Source organism: Schistocerca gregaria, chromosome 4, assembly GCF_023897955.1.
Source record: "Schistocerca gregaria isolate iqSchGreg1 chromosome 4, iqSchGreg1.2, whole genome shotgun sequence".
Taxonomy (NCBI): Eukaryota; Metazoa; Arthropoda; class Insecta; order Orthoptera; family Acrididae; genus Schistocerca; species Schistocerca gregaria.
The window spans coordinates 453,439,260-453,460,956 of record NC_064923.1 but is presented as its reverse complement, the minus strand read 5'-3'; the positions used below and the strand labels follow the sequence as shown (position 1 = coordinate 453,460,956).

Sequence of the window (21,697 nt, the reverse complement as noted above, 5' to 3'; positions counted from 1 at the left end):
TATTAAGTGTTGAATCCAGCAATGTACTACAGTCCCCTACGTAACACCCAGTCTCTCGGTACGTAAGTGTTTCGGGCAGAAACCTTACAACGTGATACAATGTTAAGTAACCTCTGCCAAGCCCTTCCCAGTGGTTTACAGAGTATGGATGTAGCTATAGAATGGTTTTCTATTCGATGATGATAGTGAAGGCAGCTGCGCTCCTCGGGCTACTCGGTGGAAAGATAATCCGTTGAATACTGACACCAATTTACTCATTGTCTGCGGACTACGCTCAGCAAGTAAATGGTTCTATGCATTCTTTATATTTACAATATAACGTACCAAAAGGATTCACAGTAATCATGTGTTGTATCATGAAAGAAACGAGTAAATACACTCCTGGAAATTGAAATAAGAACACCGTGAATTCATTGTCCCAGGAAGGGGAAACTTTATTCACACATTCCTGGGGTCAGATACATCACATGATCACACTGACAGAACCACAGGCACATAGACACAGGCAACAGAGCATGCACAATGTCGGCACTAGTACAGTGTATATCCACCTTTCGCAGCAATGCAGGCTGCTATTCTCCCATGGAGACGATTGTAGAGATGCTGGATGTAGTCCTGTGGAACGGCTTGCCATGCCATTTCCACCTGGCGCCTCAGTTGGACCAGCGTTCGTGTTGGACGTGCAGACCGCGTGAGACGACGCTTCATCCAGTCCCAAACATGCTCAGTGGGGGACAGATCCGGAGATCTTGCTGGCCAGGGTAGTTGACTTACACCTTCTAGAGCACGTTGGGTGGCACGGGATACATGCGGACGTGCATTCTCCTGTTGGAACAGCAAGTTCCCTTGCCGGTCTAGGAATGGTAGAACGATGGGTCCGATGACGGTTTGGATGTACCGTGCACTATTCAGTGTCCCCTCGACGATCACCAGAGGTGTACGGCCAGTGTAAGATATCGCTCCCCACACCATGATGCCAGGTGTTGGCCCTGTGTGCCTCGGTCGTATGCAGTCCTGATTGTGGCGTTCACCTGCACGGCGCCAAACACGCATACGACCATCATTGGCACCAAGGCAGAAGCGACTCTCATCGCTGAAGACGACACGTCTCCATTCGTCCCTCCATTCACGCCTGTCGCGACACCACTGGAGGCGGGCTGCACCATGTTGGGGCGTGAGCGGAAGACGGCCTAACGGTGTGCGGGACCGTAGCCCAGCTTCATGGAGACGGTTGCGAATGGTCCTCGCCGATACCCCAGGAGCAACAGTGTCCCTAATTTGCTGGGAAGTGGCGGTGCGGTCCCCTACGGCACTGCGTAGGATCCTACGGTCTTGGCGTGCATCCGTGCGTCGCTGCGGTCCGGTCCCAGGTCGACGGGCACGTGCACCTTCCGCCGACCACTGGCGACAACATCGATGTACTGTGGAGACCTCACGCCCCACGTGTTGAGCAATTCGGCGGTACGTCCACCCGGCCTCCCGCATGCCTACTATACGCCCTCGCTCAAACTCCGTCAACTGCACATACGGCTCACGTCCACGCTGTCGCGGCATGCTACCAGTGTTAAAGACTGCGATGGAGCTCCGTATGCCACGGCAAACTGGCTGACACTGACGGCGGCGGTGCACAAATGCTGCGCAGCTAGTGCCATTCGACGGCCAACACCGCGGTTCCTGCTGTGTCCGCTGTGCCTTGCGTGTGATCATTGCTTGTACAGGCCTCTCGCAGTGTCCGGAGCAAGTATGGTGGGTCTGACACACCGGTGTCAATGTGTTCTTTTTTCCATTTCCAGGGGTGTAGATCAAATGGACTCTGTTTTTAAATATCACAATATTTTATAAATAAATTTCGGGAATCCATGAAGAAGAATTGATAATCTGAATTATATGACCTCCCTCCTCTCCACTCTTATCCTGGGGGTACTTCGAGGAGCCCTTAGTTTAAGAACTTCTAGAATTTTTATGGAATCGAGTGTCACATCGTGCTATGAGATTTCACGTTCCCAGAACAGACTGTCGAAGGAAGATAAAACGCTGTAACTAATGTAGCTGACTTCATATCTGTGAGGGAATACTGTAGGGAAAGGGAGAGAGAGAGAGCAAAGACCTTGCCAAAGGTGGCGCGGAGTATGCACTGAACATTGCAATGTAGACGGCGCATTAGTACGCGTAGTGTGTAGTGCAGTGCTTGGTTTGCTACTGTCGAAGTGCTTACACATACCTCGCTCCTCTAGAACTGGACTGTGCGGCTGGTCCCGGTGGAGGTTCGAGTCCTCCCTAGAGCATGGGTGTGTGTGTTTGTCCTTAGGATAATTTAGGTTACGTAGTGTGTAAGCTTAGGGACTGATGACCTTAGCAGTTAAGTCCCATAAGATTTTTGGAGGACACCCGTACAAAACGTTCTCTCATCATTAATGGTGTACCCATGCCATCAGCCCAGGAGCCCTTGTGACACTTGCAGACGTTACAACCTGGCTTCTAGGTATGAAATTTGATTAAATGTTTGACCATTTTCCTGTCTGCATTAATAATAGCCGCCCACCGCGTTAGTCGCCCTTTATACGTCGGTTGGCTTTCTCCCACAAGTACAAGGGATATTTTTGGCGCGCTCGGAAGATGATTTTGATAATTTTTCTTAGCCTTATTCACGACGCGCAATGGCCTTGTCGTAGTGGATACACCGGTTCCCGTCAGATCACCGAAGTTAAGCGCTGTCGGGCGTGGCCGGCACGTGGATGGGTGACCATGCGGGGCGCCATGTGCTGTTGCCATTTTTCAGGGTGCACTCAGTCTCGTGCTGCCAATTGAGGAGCTACTCGACCGAATAGTAGCGGATCCGGTCACAGAAAACCATCATAACGACCGGGAGAGCGGTGTGCTGACCACACGCCCCTCGTATCTACATCATCACTGAGGATGACAAGGCGGTCGGATGGCCCGATTGGCCACTTGTGCCCTGAAGACGGAGTGCTTTGATTCACGACCAAACGTCTTGCTTTTTCATAGAGATTCCGGACTGGGTACTTTCGGGAAGAGAGTCAATGATACACTTGTATCAAAGTACGATATCGCCAACAGTAAAATGTGACACAATGGACAAACGAGTCCTTCCTCTGCCCTAACCACATTACAGAGAAGATACGCTGCCGCTGATAGAAGGAGATATTGGAGCCTTTTCGACTTAATTTATTTCTACGACTGCTGCAGAGGGCATGAAATGAGGTGTACAGGACTTTTAGCTATTTCAGCAACGAAAAAAACATTGTGCCCCTCGGTCAACAAATACTGAAGTGAGTTAACTTGATAACATTTCAACGATTAAAAGGTAAATTACTATTAATTTCCAGTATAGTAGTTCTGGCTGTAACAGGCTTTACCAAATGACAACAGTAAAACTAATAAACTGGAATTAGATACAGAAAAGCCGATATTTAGTTTTGGCCATGGAAATAACAATAAAGTGAAAAATTTCGTGATGAGTAATATGCTCTGACTAAGCTGTGTATCGCTCGATATCGCGCGACGTCAGTATCTGTTTGCAGAAAACGTTGATAGTGTTTTCTTGCGCATTTAGATACGTAATATTTTATCGAACAGAGTCTAGAGTTCCGAGTCTGAGACACCGATCTTGAACTTGTCCACTAGCGCAGCAGACGGAAATAAACACCTTCGTATCTCTACGCTACTGGACGCTGACGCACAATCTAAACAAACTGGCGTCGGGCGGTTTTTTACGGCATTCGTCTTACGAAAGCGGAATAGTTCCTCAGACATACCGGTAAATAAGCTACAAACACATACAAAGATTCAAAAAACAAGTGCAAAAATATTTTCACACCGCACACTGACAGTTAATCTGAGGACGACTAGGAAGGATATAAAGTCTTGTCGACGTCGACAGCGACGGCGATCTTTCTCACTGGGTCAAGGATAGAGTACGAATCTGGTTGCAGTCTTGTTAAATGAAGTAATTCGGCTCCACCCTACATTACGTAGAAAAGCCCGCTTCTACCGATTTGCGCTATATTTCATTGAAATTTATTATTCTCTAGGTAATTTTCAGACTACTGATGATAATAGTACATACGATGCTTATAGAAACATTTTCGGGCAGCAAGCAGTTTTTTTTTTTCTAAATTAGAGTAGCTCACTTAAAAGGCCTCATACTTACCTGTTCAACAAACGTTATACTTTTTCCAAACGCGTTATACTCAAAAGTTTTTGTTATTCACAAATGTCGTGTTCTGGAAAATTCCATTCTTAAATTGTATTTCTAAACTTTCAGTAAGACAGTTTGTAGCCAGGATTTTTCTAATTCCCAAAACGCCCGCATCCAGAACTACTTATTAGTTTGTGAGTTATTCCGTTTCGACTATCTACCTTTCTCAAAACTTTTCGGTGCAGTTTGGGGATCCTCGGGACACATACAAATCATGCGCAAGAAGTAGTACGTAACTTTTTTCCCGTTTTAGTAATACAGGGTGAGTCAAAAAGGAATTCACAAAATTCGAATGATGTAGAAATTAATTGAGATAAGTCACAGAATCTGTAGATGTGTCATTATGTGGCAGACGACCTCAAGTTTGATTCACGTAGCGCTTCAGCGCCGGATTCCGCCACCAGGGACGCCAGCGTATTGCACTGTTAAAATGTCTACTTTCACTGGATCGTATTTCTGGATATGCTTGAAAATTTTGTAATTCCACAGATCGACGAAGATGGCCGAGATAGGATGGTTTACTACCAGCAAAGCACTGAAGTATCTCATTTTCTCAATGTAGTTCGATGTTTCCTCCATAATCGCTTCCCAGACAGGTAGACTGGCCTTGAAAGGTCGACCGCACGGCCACCCCTCACCCCTCACTCACCAGACTTGAAACCATTGGATTTCTTTCTCTAGGGTTCCATTAAATACCGTGTTTATGCTCCTCACCTACCAAACAATTTGACCGACTTCTCAATGCAGAAGTTACGCCGCATTTGCTGTAACGAGTGTGGGAAGAATGGATTACCGGTTATATTTTGCCACATCACAAATGGTAGTCACATCGAACCAAAATGACACATCTACCAATTCTGTAGGTTATATCAACAAACTTCTGTAGAATTCCAAAGTCGTTAAGTCCTTCTTGACTCACTCTGTACAACCGTTTGTTAAACAGACTTACGTAATTGTCTATTACGTCTTTGTCTCTTTTGATTTTCCAGAGCTTTAAGTTAACATTCAAAACGTATAGTTCTCTCGTATTTCAACATTATGGGTTATTGGCTATTACGCTCGCAAGTAAATACGAGAGGTGCACAGCGCCACAAATAATAGGAGAATTACAATTAAATACCACTTAGTTAAAGTGTATATTGACAATCAGTCGGGGACTAGCATTAAATTAGCAAACAATCTACGTCACATGATGTAATTTTCACTCAGTTTGCAGTGATCATTCAAACTGTAAAGTTACTTTTTGAGAACTGTGTGAATCGGTTTGGGACTAGCTATCAAAATGTACATTTCGTGCTCAAATAGTTTTAGTGGTCTTACATGAAAACCTCTCGATAAGCAGGAAATCCGAGTTCGAGTCCCGGTCCGGCACAAATTTTCAAGGCCCGCCGAGTAGCCGCGCAGTTAGAGGCGCCATGTCACGGATTGCGCGGCACCTGCCGCCGGAGTTTCGAGTCCTCCCTTGGGCATGTGTGTGTGTGTGTGTGTGTGTGTGTGTGTGTGTGTGTGTGTGTGTGTGTGTGTGTGTGTGTGTGTTTTGTTCTTAGCATAAGTTAGCCGGCATGGTAGCTCAGCGTGTTCGGTCAGAGGGCCGACTGTCCTCTGTGATAAAAATAACTGAGTGAAGGAATCAATGATCAACTTGAACCGATGCTATGTCACGCCCTCCCAGACCAAATGCAGCGAACTCTACTGAACAAAATGAGATAAGAAAGGGGGAGGGGGGGGGAATGATGACCTCAAGTGCTAAGTTCCATAGTGCTTAGAATCCATTTGAACCGTTTTGGTTTAGACTATTAATTGTGATGAATCTGATCAGACATGAAGCATCGATTGTAAATAACACTGAAACTATCGAAAATTAATTACTGACGCGTGGTTTTCATTATTTGACATTCAACAGCTAATAATAATAACTTCGTGTGGCTTGATGCCCAGGTGCAAGTCTTTATATTGGATACCTCTTCGGCGACTCTGGATTACCGAAGACTTATTACCAGTGAGTAAGGCTACTACGTGTCATATTTTTTTTTTTTTTACTTTCTTTGCTTTCGTAAACAATTTCGGGTAAAGATGCATGTCGTTAAGCAGTTCACGGACAGTTTCCTTCACCCACGGATTTGCATTCGATGCATATCCAGCGAAACATAACACACAACAAAAATAAATATGTAAATAAACCGAAGGTCTAAACATTGTCCGTGGTGAGTTTAGTAAAACAGTTAAGTGCATCCAGTAAATATTTAGTGTAAAGTTATTTTTATACCATACTTAGATATACACTCCTGGAAATGGAAAAAAGAACACATTGACACCGGTGTGTCAGACCCACCATACTTGCTCCGGACACTGCGAGAGGACTGTACAAGCAATGATCACACGCAAGGCACAGCGGACACACCAGGAACCGCGGTGTTGGCCGTCGAATGGCGCTAGCTACGCAGCGTTTGTGCACCGCCGCCGTCAGTGTCAGCCAGTTTGCCGTGGCATACGGAGCTCCATCGCAGTCTTTAACACTGGTAGCATGCCGCGATAGCGTGGACGTGAACCGTATGTGCAGTTGACGGACTTAGAGCGAGGGCGTATAGTGGGCATGCGGGAGGCCGGGTGGATGTACCGCCGAATTGCTCAACACGTGGGCCGTGAGGTCTCCACAGTACATCGATGTTGTCGCCAGTGGTCGGCGGAAGGTGCACGTGCCCGTCGACCTGGGACCGGACCGCAGCGACACACGGATGCACGCCAAGACCGTAGGAACCTACGCAGTGCCGTAGGGGACCGCACCGCCACTTCCCAGCAAATTAGGGACACTGTTGCTCATGGGGTATCGGCGAGGACCATTCGCAACCGTCTCCATGAAGCTGGGCTACGGTCCCACACACCGTTAGGTCGTCTTCCGCTCACGACCCAACATCGTGCAGCCCGCCTCCAGTGGCGTCGCGACAGGCGTGAATGGAGGGACGAATGGAGACGTGTCGTCTTCAGCGATGAGAGTCGCTTCTGCTTTGGTGCCAATGATGGTCGTATGCGTGGTTGGCGCCGTGCAGGTGAGCGCCACAATCAGGACTGCATACGACCGAGGCACACAGGGCCAACACCCGGCATCATGGAGGGGGGAGCGATCTCCTACACTGGCCGTACACCTCTGGTGATCGTCGAGGGGACACTGAACAGTGCACGGTACATCCAAACCGTCATCGAACCCATCGTTCTACCATTCCTAGACCGGCAAGGGAACTTGCTGTTCCAACAGGACAATGCACGTCCGCATGTATCCCGTGCTACCCAACGTGCTCTAGAAGGTGTAAGTGAACTATCCTGGCCAGCAAGATCTCCGGATCTGTCCCCTATTGAGCATGTTTGGGACTGGATGAAGCGTCGTCTCACGCGGTCTGCACGTCCAGCACGAACGCTGGTCCAACTGAGGCGCCAGGTGGAAATGGCATGGCAAGCCGTTCCACAGGACTACATCCAGCATCTCTACGATCGTCTCCATGGGAGAATAGCAGCCTGCATTGCTGCGAAAGGTGGATATACACTGTACTAGTGCCGACATTGTGCATGCTCTGTTGCCTGTGTCTATGTGCCTGTGCTTCTGTCAGTGTGATCGTGTGATGTATCTGACTCCAGGAATGTGTCAATAAAGTTTCCCCTTCACGGTGTTCTTATTTCAATTTCCAGGAGTGTATTTTTGCTCACAGTACGTGCAGTTCTTACATCAAATAGGAAAGAATTTGAGCAAATGAATCTGAAAGCTACCAAAAAATCACTAATGACTAACTAGGCACGAAGATATCTAGTCACAGAATCAGTCTAGGTTGTAATATTGCTCTGGATGGCACGATTGGGCGCTCTACAGAATTTGAAAAACATTTTCGGCATCAAAATCAGTCCAAAAGCCCCTGGTGGTCTACAGACATAAATTTTGATGGTGTTCAGTTATGGTTATACCATTCCTGACAAATGAAATGAAGTGAAATGAGCGTATGGCATCGTTGGCCGGGAGACCCCATCCGGAGACGTTTGGCCGCAGGTCTCGTTTCAGTCGACGCCACACTGGGCGACTTGCGTGCCGGTGATGAGGATGATGTGATGAGAAGGACAACACAACACCCAGTCCCCGAGCGGAGAAAATCTCCAACACGGCCGGGAATCGAACCCTTCCAATTTGTGTGACTCATAGTGTAACATAAATTTGTTTGCAGAATCAACGAGCAGAGGAACATATGGAAAACACAGCCAAGAAAAAGGACTAGGATGATACAACATGTAATAGTACATAAAAAAAATAACAAACTTATTACTCTTGTAGTAGTTACGCGCTAACATGGAAACTAAGATGAAATATGACCAAATTTCCTGAGCTCATCAAGTATTCACTGTTTCTGCGTCACAAGAATTTTATCACACGAACTTTGATTAATTCTGTAGTAAGATAAAACGTGCCAACAGAAGATTAATTAAGAGAATTACTTGAATGGGAACAGAGAGGACGTCGGAAATACTCCAAAGCCTCCTCTGAATTCAGGAGAAAGAAGAACAAACAGGACTCGCAACTCATATAATGAGCAGTAAAGTTCAAACAATGGTGGTTTTTGCGTTCTAAAGCGAAATGAGTATGGTAACAGGCGAAAATTTCTTGTGATAGATGCACAGAAGAGCACAAAGTCAAGACGACATGGTGTTGAATTTAGGCTTATAAGTGATGCTTATTAATTTAAATATTTGTTGAACAAATTTTTTTGATATCTCTGCAAAGGTGGTGGCGCACCCCAACCAGTTGGCGTGTCTTCGCTAATATCTTCCTTCTTCCTCTCTCTCTCTCTCTCTCATCAATCTACCTGTGTGTGTGTGTGAGAGAGAGAGAGAGAGAGAGAGAGAGAGAGAGAGAGAAAGAGAAAGGGGGGGGTGAGTGAGTGAGAGAGAGAGAGAGAGAGAGAGAGAGAGAGAGAGAGAGAGAGAGAGAGAGAGTAGTGGATTATTTTACGATACTCTTACAGCAGTTAATGGAACTAGAAGAGAAGCGTAATGCTTAACATACTGGAGGAAGATCACAAACAAGCAAAGTGACCTTTCCTCCGGAAGATGTGATGCTGCTTACAAGCTTTGGACGAAGCTTGGCAGAGAGTGTCCCCACTTTTCCCGTGATTTACGATGAGGATAGCTCGCAGAATCGCTACTTTACACGTTTGGGCAATTTCCTATGCATTTGCACACTCAGATAACTACCCACAGCGGTCACTGCATGTCTGTACACGGAATACCACTTAACAAAGGAACAGCGAATATTTCATAGGCAGTTGCAAACATTTATACGGGATTCTACAAAACGTGTGAGCCCATCTGCAGGGATAATACTCATTACTTTTCCACGCACCAACGGAATGAGTGTATATTTTACGAGGAAACTGGCAGCTGCGAGTGCCGACCGTAAACTTTATCGGCCTGTGCTGGCTCTTCCTAAAGGCCTGAGGCGTGTGGAGCAAGGCAAACGCGCTGCGCGGCACAACACAGAGTCAGCGCCCTGAAACGCACTTTGTTGATGCTGCTAAATTTCAGATACCTATTTTCTGATACCGTCCTTCTACTTATAAAGCAGCAGCTGTGGCCTTGAGGGTAGACCTATAGTTTCACCCTGATGCTCGCCAAAACCAGTTTTGACAGTGCACAATTGTGAGAGCTGAAACATTATTTCCTTAGTAGACCCACACTCCGTTGGGAACATAGCCATCTGTATTGATTTCACAAGGATTACAAGTTCCCTTTCCTTTCGGGATGACGTTAGTGCTCTCTGAAAACCACAACATGATCGTTCTAGTCATCACATCAAAGCTCTACTGAAAATGTCCTCCTCCTGCTGCTCTAAATACATCTCATACCGTTTCTGAAGCTTTCTACGAATCGTGTATGAAACAAATTTCGAATCTTATTTACCAAGCAGTACTTCTCTGGAATGAGCATTATTTCGATAAACTTAAGCCCTTTAAGTGTCTTCAAAGGTAAAAAGTCACAATAAGTGGAGTCAGAGGGCCTTAGGGGACACAAAACGTTGGCAGGTTAGCAAATAACTGAACAAAAATTATTTACAGCATTCAAGGAATTTACGGCAGCACGAGTTGTGGCATTGTCAGGCTGAAAATCTCCACAGGCAGGCTTTTCCTCATCTGTTATCTCCACAACAAGCGAAGAGAGCATTGCTGACACATATACAGGATGGGGCACATAAAATTGTCCCGGAGAACAGAGTTTAAGGGTACAAAGAACCACACCAGAGGAAAGGAAAAACAGTACTAATTTGAGTACAGTACATGTTGGAAGTTACTACCATTTATCTCTTCGCACTTTTGGGCCCTAGTCTGCAAGTTGCGACGCTGGACCGCTTGAATTGCTGCGATCTGAAATGTTCTGCTGCAGTTCTTGAAGACTATAAGGGTTACTGCAATACACCTTAGGCATGAAGAATGCCCACACAAAGTAATCGCATACTGTCAGATCAGGTGATCTGGGTAGCCAGCTAGGGCAGCGATCAGAGTGACCTCAGCTAACAACTCTGTCAGGCTTGAAGATTGTGTGTACGTGCTCAAAGGTTCGGCCGGCTGTATGGGCAATTGCTCCATCCTGTTGGAAGTAACTGTATGTCTTTCCCTCCTGGGTTAATGCTGCACACAAACGGTTTCAAAATTCTGGCGACGTAACGTGCCGAAGTCAGTGTCTGATGGAAGAAGATAGCACCAACAATGCGGAGAGCAGACACTACGCACCGGACCCCAATCCTCTGTTCATGCTCTGGTATTTCGTGGAAGTTATGAGGATTCTCCGCTGCCCAGAACCTGTGATTCTGTGAGTTGACGTAACAACTAAGATAAAACCAGGCTTCATCTGGCATAAAAAACAAATCCATCTCCTAGCGATTCCTTGTCATCTCAGTGAACAGCCACTCACAAACCTAGAGTCGCTGAGGTGCGTCCGCTGGTTGTAATGCATGAACAACAGACACGCGGTAAGAATGTATGTGCCGGTCCAGGTGGAATATTAGTCCCCATGGTCGACGTGATACGCTGGCCTCTTGCGGGAGGCTTAGGGTTGATTTGGTAGAAGTCTGAAGCATTTTCTGGTGGACTGCAGCCGCATTCTCTGGTGGGCGGGCACGTCTCGTAATGTTTTTTGACTTGTTCAAAACAGATCGTGCCTGACGCTATTTGCGGACTAAGCGTTGCATGATAGTCTTTGCTGGCTCTTTGATACCATTAAAGTTCTCAGGAAACAGATGACCACATGTTTTCAGCGACTCTGTAGTCACATATCTTTCCACAACGAACAGCCACTGCTCCACTGTGAGTACCAGCATTTCCTATGCTCTGCACCAATCACAATGATACAGCCCACAGTAGGCTTGAACCGGAGTGGATCACGTGGCGGGCGTACACGTGGTGTGAGTGTCACGGGGAGTGGCTCCATGCATACATTCACGTCCAATCGTATCCATTCGTCTAGGCCACTTTTATTTGCCACATCATGTACTTTCACTGACAAAGAAAATAGGCGCGGCTATTCGTCGTGCATTTGCTGCGTACCATAGGCCTATTTTAGCGCTACGTAAAGGCACCTCTTTTATGATAACTGGGCGCTCATCACCCCAGTAGGTTACCATTCTGGAACAGAACTGCCAGGGAAGTTGGAAACACGCCTCGTTAGTCATAAATATCGTGTACGGATACAAACAACAGTTCTGCACATTTACGAGAAACGGCTTACCAACATTCATTCTCCTAGCAAGCAGACATGCACCTGTTGATTTTTGTGATTTTGGCTTAGGGCTTGCGGTACCCACACACCCGATTCTTTAACCTTTCTAAGTGTATAGAAATGTCGCACGATGGAGAACGATCACGGGTCATCATATTTGCACTTCTCGAGTATGCTGTCGTGGATCACTGTGAATTAATGCGTCTAAACGATCCTCATCAAACGCCGAAGGTCTTTCTGAACGTTGAGAGTCACCAATGTAAAAATGAGAGAGCCATTTTCTTGTTGCGCTTTGTGCAATGGCATTATCCCCATACAAGGCGCAAATGTTTCTAGCTACCTCCGTTACTGTCACCTCTCTACTGAACTCAACCAGAACATTATGTTGGAAATGTTCCGATTTGTCCACTTGGCATCCATTTTCTAGCGTTCATAGCTCGACTCTCTCCAAATGACAAAATGACAATATCTAAACTGAAATAGCAACTGTGAAATACAAATAAAAAAATGACAATAGATAATTAAATCCATAGCCCTGGAATACAAATATACAAAATAAAAACGCCAACTTATGCACCAACCATCCCAGACTACACATGAATGTCGGAAGACCCAACCCAATGGAGTGTCACGTCGAATGCTAGATGTATGTTGTTGATATCACCAGGGAAACCATCTATTTGGGCACATATTTATGATGTGGCTCATTGAACGTCACCACAGGCACTGTCAGTACAAAAGCCCCACCTGTAAATGATGTATCTGCACATAACTTCTACAGTGCGGTATCTGTTACGCTGTACTAGCATCTTCCTACATTCATGAAAGCCTGCAACTTTAACAGTTGTACTGTCAATGAGTTCGTGATTCTGGGTTTCCGTGGCTTGCCAGTCACTTCTACATTTAGCGTCCCGGTTGAACTCACCGGAGAGAATTTGGACTCCTCCTTCATAAGCTAGCCTTCTATGGTTCAGGCGTTTCCTAGGCTGCAAAAGTAAATATTCACGAACAGGGATTGATTCATTTTTAGATTTTCGACAGTACTGGCAGCCAGAATGTAGATGTAGATCTCACTGCACCACTAATGATTCTCACAGCTGCATTCAAACGAACGTCAACGTTGTTGATATGAGCGCTGCGTAACCACACTGGTGGCTCCTACGAGGAATACGTGACATCACAGAACCGACTCATCCGCAACTTGGGCGCGAAGGCGCAGAACCAAATTATCAAGCCGGCCGCTGTGGTCGATCGGTTCTAGGCGCTTCAGTTCGGAACCACGCGGCTGCTACGGTCGCAGGTTCGGATCTTGCCTCGGGCATGGATGTGTGCGATGTCCTTAGATTAGTTAGGTCTAAGTAGTTGTAGGTCTAGGGGACTGATGACCCCGGATGTTAAGTCCAATAGTGTTTAGAGCCTTTTGAACCATTTGAACCAAATTATCAGCAGGTGGTTACACTTGTCGGCGGACTGTGTTCTCGTAACATATTGTAACTTTTTTTCGCGTGTTTCAGACCGGCGCCAGTAAAAACAGCCTAAGAAGAAAAGAAAATACAAATGGATAACAAAGAACTGAACGAACGGCTGATGAGGGTAAGCTTTCGCAGAAGATCAGAAGAATAACGGTTTCCGTTAAAAAAGATCGAGACCCAGCTGCGTGGAAACTCTGCTGTCCATGACGCGGCGAACAGCAACATTTACTGCCTCTTTCCTTGCGGAAGTACGAGACACGCATCCGGTAGGCGCTGGTTCGGAATTCCTGTCCGGCGAGAGTTCTTTTGCTTAGCGAATGCCAGGATCTTTTCTTTGAAAACTGCACGGCCTGTTCCTCGCCTCTCTTTTCTTCAATCCCTTGTGTTACCCCTCTAATGACCTTGCCGCTGGATTTAAATTAAATTCTTATTATCCTTCCCTTCTTTCTCTTTGAAACTATTGTCACTGCAAAATTTCATAAATTTAACTTCATGAATTACTGCTTTTCAAAAGTTATGGACTCTCGCTACGTAGTGCTACGAAGATTCTGATTCCTTGCCATGAATCTATTCGTTTGATATTGCGGCAAATGTACTTCCCCATGTGTCATAGGGCGCAGTTTCTATGGTGTTTCGCTAGATATTTGCAATTTTGTACTTGAAATGTGTAGCTCGAGTCAGCCCAAAGAAATACTGCTCATTACGTCTCTCAAGCGACGCCCAGATACGACAAATAGCGCTGGTTTGTAGCCCGGCACAGCCAGCGGAGTGGCCGAACGGTTCAAGGCGCTACAGTCTGGAACCGCGCGACCGCTACAGTCGCAGGTTCGAATCCTGCCTCGAGCATGGATGTGTGTGATGTCCATAGGTTAGTTAGGTTTAAGTAGTTTTAAGTTCTAGGGGACTGTGACCTCAGAAGTTAAGTCCCATAGTGCTCAGAGACATTTGTAACCCGGCACAAACAAATTTATTTTTAAATCGGTATTTTCTGAGTCCATTTGACAGAGCGGTCCCAAATTAGTCTAGTGCGATATTAGTTTTATCGATATGTATTACAAGGAATAGTAAAACACGAAGAATAACCAGTACACCAGCAACTACTGAGCAGCACCTCTGCAAGGCAGTAGCAGTCAACGTGGGACAGGGAGGTGCTGTCAGTGCTTGAGAGCTGGTTATTCTTCTTATTTTACTGCTCGTTTTGATACATATCGGTGAAACGAACATAGCAGTAGACTAATTTGGGACCGCTCTGTCGAATGAGCACGTAAAATACCAATTTAAAAATAATTTTCTTTGTAACGGGATACAAACCAACGCTGAATGTCGCATGAAAGACGCAACGAATGGTATTTGTTTGGGTTGACTCCAGCTGCACTTCGCTGATACGAAACTGTAAATATCTGTTGAAACACCAGAGAAAATGTGCCTGAAAACTCTTAAGAGAGACACACTGTATATACTTATTTATTTTTCTTCCATTTATGCCGATCCTGAACTCCACATAATCAGTTGAATCCAGCTGCCTTTCTTAATTCTCTGTCCACATCTGTTCGGAGGCCTTCCCCTTGGTCTTTTTTGGTAAATTGGGCTCCAATCTACTATTTATTTTGGCCATCTGCCATCTTTTCTTCGAGCGACATGTCCAGCCCACTGTCAGTTCAAGGTATACAGTCTTTCCTTTATGCCACTGACCTTTGTTGTTCGCCTGAGATCAACTGCTTTCTTTCTGTCTTTCTTCATGAAGCCCAGCATTGATCTTGCCTCTCATCTGTGGGTGATTATTAGTTTTCTAACAACGAACTTGTGGTGTCACCGCCAGACACCACACTTGCTAGGTGGTAGCCTTTAAATCGGCCGCGGTCCGTTAGTATACGTCGGACCCGCGAGTCGCCACTACAGTGATTGCCGACCCAGCGCCGCCACACGGCAGGTCTAGAGAGACTCCCTAGCACTCTGCCCTGTTATACAGCCGACTTTGCTAGCGATGGTTCACTGTCTACATACGCTCTCATTTGCAGAGACGACAGTATAGTATAGCCTTCAGCTACGTCATTTGCTGCGACCTAGCAAGGCGCCATATTCTCCAAGAATGTATTCTGAAGAGATAATATTGTGACTCATGTACCGTCAAGAGCGACGTTCATCATTAATGGATTAAAGTTAAGTATCAAACTAATTACGTCCGCTTTCTGAATTGTAATTCCTTGTCATATTCCAGACCTTATTAAAGTCCTACCCTCCTCATGCCAGCCTGCATGAGCTAAAACGCTTGCATTTCGGCCTCAACTAGTAACACGGTGTTGGCTCTTCTGTCAACACAACAGAACTCATTTACCCTCCTTGTCTCACAGCTCTAAGTTATTACTGGCAGTATATATCGGTTGAAAAGTGTTTTCTTCATCTTCGGCTTCAGTATGAACGTTTACTAGAATAACCTGTAAAATTTTTATATAAATAGATAAAGAATTTTTGGATATACGCGGTGATTCACGAAGATAAGCAAATGTTTTAGGTATGTAATTCTACAGGCAAAATAAAAAGACAAATTTATACAAACATAGCTCCGCAAATGTTTAACAACGGAGCTACGGCTAATAAAAGATTTTGCCTGAAATTTAGCAACTTCGCTAATATGAAGCCATCGCAAATCTTTACGAGGTTAAAGTAAAGCACGATTTCGATTTATTTCGTTGTTATTGATCTGGTGAATCTAATAAAACATCTTCCAGACGTGTATCTGCAGTAGTTTTCCAGAACATCCAGAGAAGTAAAGAAGTAATTTAGTAAATTTTTAGCTTATTAACTACTTGGTCCAGTTTGTTTTTTAAATTCGAGACAATTGCACGAAGTTTTCAACAGAAGTTGCAGAAAATTTAATTTTGGAAAAATGATGGTAATAACGTTACCTGAAACTGTATCAATGTGTCAGATAATCTATTTCATAACTACTCTACAAACTACAGCAGTTACCATGTGATTTCACGTAAATACACTGTTGTTATCATGTTCTTTCACAGAAAAATACAGAAAACTAACTCGTTCCAAGGTTAGTGAACGACTGAAACAACTCATTAACGGTTGCCAACAATGACATAAACGTTTCTACACTCTTAATGGAAAGTGGACAAATTTACTTGTATAATATTATTTGCTTCTCTGGATGTTCTGGGAAACAACTAAAGATACACGTTTGGGACATGTTTTATTAGATTCACCAGACTAATAACAAGAAAGGAAACGGAAATCGTGCTTTACTTTAACCTCGTAGAGTTTTGCGATGGCTTCATATTAGCGAAGTTGCTAAATTTCAGCCTAAATTATTTATTAGCCGTAATTCCCTAACTAAAAATGTCTGGGCCTATGTTTATATGAACTTTTTAAAGTTTTATTTGGAGAATAACATGTTAAAATATTTGCATATCTTCGTGAACCACCCTGTATTTGGTAACAATGTTTCCCCTATATTACACGTACTTAAAAAAAAAAAGTTTGTATGTTCTAGAGTATCGTGGAAAAATTTGAAATAAATAAGTCAAGTACTTCTGAGGTGTTTTGTGTCAACGATAAACGACTTGTCTTTATGTAGTACTATTGATTTGGGCCTTCCAGCAATTCAGAATCAGCGGCAGACTGCAGATATTTTCACTGCCGATTTGTAGCTCCCGCTTATACAGTTTTTATAAGCTACTCCTTTGTGGCAGAACATTTAGAAGTTCCTCTACCAAGGACGAAGGAGAACAGCGGCCGTTATGGGGTAATTATTCGTCCTTAAAAACAGCCTAGCCGGCTCCGACCAGCACCCATTTAGGAGGATTGGGGAAAGTCCGACCGATAACCTTCAGATCATACAAAAAAAACCTTCCATCACCAATCGTAAACTGGCCTGGGCGACTACAACAGTAAATAGGGCTTGCACACAAGGGCGGCCAGGAAATGACATATTTAACTCATTATCGATCCGAGTGTCTAATAATATACACGCCTGACATAGAATTCGCATGTTTGTTTCATAGAGTTCAAATTTCTATTAACGGTGTTGTACGCATCCTCCCCCCCCCCCCCCCCCCCGACGTCACCTGTTGTTTATTGCATAATGAGGTGCTTTTGGTTAAACTTGGTGTTGCCAGATTTCTCTCTTTTGTTTACATTAAGTAGCACAGCGGAAGTTATGAGCATTTTGCTCTCTGATCCCCATAGACTTTATCTGGCATTAGCACGCACTCGCTCGGCCAGATGGACTCGTTGGTCCGGCGCCTCGTGTTTACCCCGGGCGCCAAACAAACGGGCTAACCGCACGCGCGGCTTCCCGGAATCCAGCGACGTGCGTCCGCTTCTACGTATACTCCAAACAGCGGCGACGGCTACCCGGAAGCTTCTGTACAAAAACTAGCTGCTGCCAGGAAGTTGCGGCGCACATTTAACGAGCCAGTTGCTAGAAGTTCATGCTCGACTATCTGTAAACACTGAGACAGTACATTTGTTATCTACATACGATGAAATACGAGTTAGTTCGGCTGCGTACACATAGTTGTTCCCCTCGACTGAAGTACTGAGTCGAAATCGATGAGTCCACGATTTCAGCCTGACTAAATTGTTTAGCTCGAAGGATGCGCTCACAGCCCGTCAGTTGCCCTACAGGTTTTCGAAAGCCGCTAAAGTATATATTCACGGTGTGCACTATCAAACGATTACCAGAAAAAAAACTTGCCTTTGCTTTTCTTTCCGTAGAATTCTAGCTTTTTGACTGAGGCGCCGCTCCCGCAAGGATGTCACATACACACAGGCCATTCGCGCTTTTGCGACCACTGCCTATATTCGACGTCATCGTACAATAACTACTAACAGGTGTCAGGTGGCATCACTAGCGGGGTCAGGGATTTTCTCTGCCTCGTGATGACTGGGTGTTTTGTGATGTCCTTAGGTTAGTTAGGTGTAAGTAGTTCTAAGTTCTAAGGGACTGATGACCATAGATGTTAAGTCCCATAGTGCTCAGAGCCATTCGAACCATTTTGGCATCACTAACAGTAGAGGGTATATAAAGCAGTCGCGGGAGAAGGAGAGGGGGGGAGGGGGAAAACAGTGCAGTCGTTGTCTTAATGCAGAAACGGAGCGGTTTATGTCGCGTCCAAAGGGGCATGATCATTGTCTTTTGGGCCAAGGGTGGAAGCATTTCCGAAATGGCTACATTTGTAAACTGTTCACATGCCGCTGCGGTTAGAGTATTCCGTATTTCTGGATTTCCGGAAGGCTTTTGACACTGTACCACAAAAGTGGCTTGTAGTGAAATTGCGTGCTTATGGAATATCGTCTCTGTTATGTGACTGGATTTGTGATTTCCTGTCAGAGAGGTCACAGTTCGTGGTAAAGTCATCGAGTAAAAACAGAAGTGATTTCTGGCGTTCCTAAAGATAGTGTTATAGACCCTTTGCTGTTCCTTATCTACACTCCTGGAAATGGAAAAAAGAACACATTGACACCGGTGTGTCAGACCCACCATACTTGCTCCGGACACTGCGAGAGGGCTGTACAAGCAATGATCACACGCACGGCACAGCGGACACACCAGGAACCGCGGTGTTGGCCGTCGAATGGCGCTAGCTGCGCAGCATTTGTGCACCGCCGCCGTCAGTGTCAGCCAGTTTGCCGTGGCGTACGAAGCTCCATCGCAGTCTTTAACACTGGTAGCATGCCGCGACAGCGTGGACGTGAACCGTATGTGCAGTTGACGGACTTTGAGCGAGGGCGTATAGTGGGCATGCGGGAGGCCGGGTGGACGTACCGCCGAATTGCTCAACGCGTGGGGCGTGAGGTCTCCAAGGTACATCGATGTTGTCGCCAGTGGTCGGCGGAAAGTGCACGTGCCCGTCGACCTGGGACCGGACCGCAGCGACGCACGGATGCACGCCAAGACCGTAGGATCCTACGCAGTGCCGTAGGGGACCGCACCGCCACTTCCCAGCAAATTAGGGACACTGTTGCTCCTGGGGTATCGGCGAGGACCATTCGCAACCGTCTCCATGAAGCTGGGCTACGGTCCCGCACACCGTTAGGCCGTCTTCCGCTCACGACCCAACATCGTGCAGCCCGCCTCCAGTGGTATCGCGACAGGCGTGAATGGAGGGACGAATGGAGACGTGTCGTCTTCAGCGATGACAGTCGCTTCTGCCTTGGTGCCAATGATGGTCGTAGGCCAACACCCGGCATCATGGTGTGGGGAGCGATCTCCTACACTGGCCGTACACCTCTGGTGATCGTCGAGGGGACACTGAATAGTGCACGGTACATCCAAACCGTCATCGAACCCATCGTTCTACCATTCCTAGACCGGCAAGGGAACTTGCTGTTCCAACAGGACAATGCACGTCCGCATGTATCCCGTGCCACCCAACGTCCTCTAGAAGGTGTAAGTCAACTACCCTGGCCAGCAAGATCTCCGGATCTGTCCCCCATTGAGCATGTTTGGGACTGGATGAAGCGTCGTCTCACGCGGTCTGCACGTTCAGCACGAACGCTGGTCCAACTGAGGCGCCAGGTGGAAATGGCATGGCAAGCCGTTCCACAGGACTACATCCAGCATCTCTACGATCGTCTCCATGGGAGAATAGCAGCCTGCATTGCTGCGAAAGGTGGATATACACTGTACTAGTGCCGACATTGTGCATACTCTGTTGCCTGTGTCTATGTGCCTGTGGTTCTGTCAGTGTGATCATGTAATGTATCTGACCCCAGGAATGTGTCAATAAAGTTTCCCCTTCCTGGGACAATGAATTCACGGTGTTCTTATTTCAGTTACCAGAAGTGTATATAAACGATTTGGGAGACAATCTGAGCAGCCGTCTTCGGTTGTTTGCAGATGACGCTGTTGTTTATCGACTAATAAAGTCATCAGAAGATCAAAACAAACTGCAAAACGATTTAGAAAAGGTATCTGAATGGTGCGAAAATTGGTAGTTGACGCTAAATAACGAAAAGTGTGAGGTCATCCATATGAGTGCTAAAAGGAATTCTTTAAACTTCGGTTACACTATAAATCAGTCTAATCTAAAAGCCGTAAATTCAACTAAATACCTAGGTACTACAATTACGAAGAACTTAAATTGGAAGCAACACGTAGAAAATGTTGTGTGGAAGGCTAACCAAAGACCGCGTTTTATTGGCAAGGCACTTAAGAAAATGTAACAGATCTACTGAGTAGAGTGGCTACACTACGCTTGTCCGTCCTCTTTCAGAATACTGCTGCGCGGTGTGGGATACTTACCAGATAGGACTGATGGGGTACATCGAAAAAGTTCAAACAAGGGCAGCGCGTTTTATATTATCGCGAAATATGGGATAGAGTGTCACAGAAACGATACAGGATTTGGACTGGACATCATTAAAAGAAAGGAGTTTTTCGTTGCGATGGAATCTTCTCAGGAAATTCGAATCACCAAAAGTTCAAACAAGAGCAGCGCGTTTTATATTATCGCGAAATATGGGAGAGAGTGTCACAGAAACGATACAGGATTTGGACTGGACATCATTAAAAGAAAGGCGTTTTTCGTTGCGATGGAATCTTCTCAGGAAATTCGAATCACCAACTTTCTCCTCAGAATGCGAAATTTTGTTGACACCGCCCTACATCGGGAGAAACGATCACCACGATAAAATAAGGGAAATCAGAGTTAGTACGGAAAGATAGAGGTGTTCGTTCTTTCCGCGCCCTATATGAGATTGTGATAATAGAGACTTGTGAAGGTGGTTCGATGAACTCCCTGCCAGAACACTTAAATGTGATTTGTAGAGTATCGATGTAGATGTAGATACCGTGCGTGGCAAAGTGATGTTATCCAAAACCGCCACCGATTCAATTCTGGTAGTCCACGGGCCATAGACGAGAGGGGTGAACGACGCCTGCGGAGAAGTGTACGGGCGAACAGACGAGAAACTGTTGAGCAACTGACCGCCCAGATGAACTAAAGCGCTACCAGCAGTGTCTCGTCGAACACCGTTCAGCGAACGTTGGTGCGCACGGGCCTCTGCAGCAGCCACTTAGTTCATATACCCACACTGATTGCTGTCCATCGCCCACGAAGGCTGGAATTTGCACATAATATCGGGTGTAGGCCATGGAAATGCCAGAAAGCAAACATACTGCAAGAATCGTCGAATCCAGACCACAGGAGGGAGCGCTATGGTCTGAGGAAGCTTTTAGTGGCATTCCCTGAGTGATCGCGTAATTCCAGAAGGCACAATAGATCGGCACAAGTATTCATTTATC

The 21,697-nt window shown here is 45.8% G+C and overlaps 1 protein-coding gene and 1 pseudogene across 2 annotated transcripts in view; one reads left to right on the top strand and one right to left on the bottom strand.

Annotated features, from left to right (window-relative positions):
* Positions 1–21,697, bottom strand: part of LOC126365909 (protein disabled) — a 467,529-nt gene that overhangs the window by 141,553 nt on the left and 304,279 nt on the right. The gene's annotated exons all lie outside the window — the stretch shown is intronic.
* LOC126268439 (5S ribosomal RNA) lies at positions 2,654–2,771 on the top strand (annotated as a pseudogene).